At 38.8% G+C, this 2,461-nt stretch overlaps 1 long non-coding RNA gene across 1 annotated transcript; it reads left to right on the top strand.

Annotated features, from left to right (window-relative positions):
* The first annotated feature begins 1,017 nt into the window (after window positions 1-1,017).
* On the top strand, window positions 1,018-2,259 carry LOC144987721 (uncharacterized). Its single transcript, XR_013651386.1, has 3 exons — window positions 1,018-1,211; window positions 1,291-1,420; window positions 1,596-2,259. It is a non-coding gene; the product is annotated as an uncharacterized LOC144987721 (long non-coding RNA).
* The last annotated feature ends 202 nt before the right edge of the window (window positions 2,260-2,461 follow it).

Genomic DNA, 2,461 nt, shown 5'->3' with positions numbered 1-2,461 from the left:
CTATCGAAAATGCTCTCACATACACATGTGAAAATGCTCTTACACACACTACTGAAAATGCTCTCACATACACATGTGAAAATCCTCTCACATACACATGTGAAAATCCTCTCACATACACATGTGAAAATGCTCTCACATACACTATCCAAAATGCTCTCACATACACTACTGAAATTTTCGACAGAACGGAAGGCATTTCAGTAGAAACGGAAGTTGGCTGATTATCGCGAGATAATCATTCGTCTGAATCATTCGAAAATGGCAGCCGGTTGCGCAAGGAAAACCACCGAAACGTGTAAGTATATTAAAAAATATCCAGTATCTGTTGTAAAATATATTTGTAAATACTTAAGATGATGTGTTTAATATGTTATATTCCTCATTCAACAACCTAGATTGTTTTGAAGCTCATCAATTTCAGTAATGCTAAAGCTAACGCTAACGCGAATTAGCGCCGAAGGCTAAAAACAAACGCTAGATATTACATCAAAAAGCAGTGACTTCTAACCGTAGTCACAAGTTATTAACACATGTTTTAAATGTGTTCATATATGTAGGGACAGACGAGGATGAGGAAAATCCGATCCATTTGCGGATGGAGAAAGATAGCCTGTTTGTTTTCAAGCTAGCTCATGCCAGATGGGTAGAGACATATGATCAGATTTGACTTCATTTTAATAAATGGTTAATCGTTGTCGTACTGGGTTAAAGGTTTATGTTAAAGACCCAGAAGAGAGAGGAAGAAAGGGCTAGAAGGGAGGAACAGCGACAGGAGAGTCTGTTAAGTTTACTTGAGTTGAAATTATTGTTCTAAAATGTAATGCAGCCATTGTTTTTCCAATTTGTTTAATAAATGTATGAACAAAAATGAATAATTTACATGTATTATTTAAATCTGAGCTATTTTTAACAATCTTAAAAGGATTTTCATATAAATATCAGATGTACATATTTAGAATTTCGTTTTATATGTTAATATTTATTTTTATACATGTTAACAATAATCCTGGTCTTCTAGAGTCATGTGTGTCACAGTTGGAGCTGAAAGGAAAGCAAAGATTTGTCCTTGCAGACGGACGTGACTCTTCTCGTCCTGCATGTTCCTGGTGTTGTCCTGCTGTGGCTCAACATCTGTGGCTAAGCAGTCGCCTTTGCTGATGCACAGAATGTGCAGAATTGAACTGCAGGCAATGATTTTCATTGCAAAGGTTGGTTTTACTTCCAGTGCCCCCAGAAATATTGCTCTCCTCCTCATCTTTATCATGCCAAATGCTCTCTTCACAACAGAGCGTGTTCTGGAGTGGTTCTGGTTGTAACTGCCTCAATGGCATTCCTCATGGGTTCCCTGTAGGGTGTCAGCAGCATGATGGGATGTGCAATGCAGGGATACCCACCATCACCCAAAAGGATCCTTCAGGTGGGTTTGTTTGATTTACATAAATTGGGCTTTTACGTAGAACCCGTGAATCATGGATTGATCCTGGATTCCCAACAAAAATATCTATAAATTTGGCATTAGAGTCACATACAGCATGCATTTTAATGGAATAAAAAAGCTTCCTGTTAAAATAACAAGCTGCATTTTCTTTTAGGGCCTTTATTCTTATGTGGCAGCCATCAATGCTCCTTGTGACCCTTTGGAAGGAGAAAGACCAAGCGAGCTGCTAAAATCCAGAGGCGACTTATGGTAGTTCATTCCCACTGGGAAGCTGGGTGACCCTGCTCATCAGCTGGAGGATGCGGTCTGCCGTCCTGTGGACAACATCGCTCACGGTGGACCGTGTCATGTCAAAGACTCTGGCTACCACACTGTAAGATGTGCCACACGCCAGCCAGAAAAGAAACACCAGGACGTCAGTCTCCTGTGACCCCCCAGAGTGTGAGGAACCCGAAGCTGATGCTTCAGGACCATCGACCCAGATGCTCGATGGTCCTGCGGGTCAACCGAAAATCCAGTCTTGTGTCGGACTGACCGTCAGCGTAAAGGGCCAGGACAGACACCTTTGTGTTGGTAAAGCAGTAGAGACGTGGAAGACCCTGGAAAATGCAACATTAATTATTTCATTGAGGAAATTAAATCACATTTTTTTAATGTTTCTATTTATTTTGATGTCTTACATTTTAGATTATGAAGTATTTATTAATTCTGGAAAATCTCGTGGTTTTTATTTGGCTGGGTTTTTGGATTTTCATTTAAACTTTTAAAAATGAAAGTTTTTGCTTTGTTTTTGTTTAAAACAAGTGATATGGTTTGACTCTGAATAAAAAATTCTAAACTTTGAACTCACAAGTGTTTCATGTAATTGGACTAAACAACTCACTTGAAAAAGAATGTTAAACTCTTACCCAGCAGACTGTGTAACCTTGAGCATGATTAGTAACAAAGTTTAAGTTAAAGTTTAAGTTTAACTAAAAAAAAAGCTTTAAGTTTAACTCAAGTTATTCTGTCTGGTCAGGG

The sequence above is a fragment of the Oryzias latipes genome, chromosome 19, assembly GCF_053564925.1.
Source record: "Oryzias latipes strain Hd-rR chromosome 19, Olatipes_Hd-rR_3.1".
In the NCBI taxonomy this organism is placed as follows: Eukaryota; Metazoa; Chordata; class Actinopteri; order Beloniformes; family Adrianichthyidae; genus Oryzias; species Oryzias latipes.
This window is presented reverse-complemented; position numbering and strand designations above follow the sequence as displayed.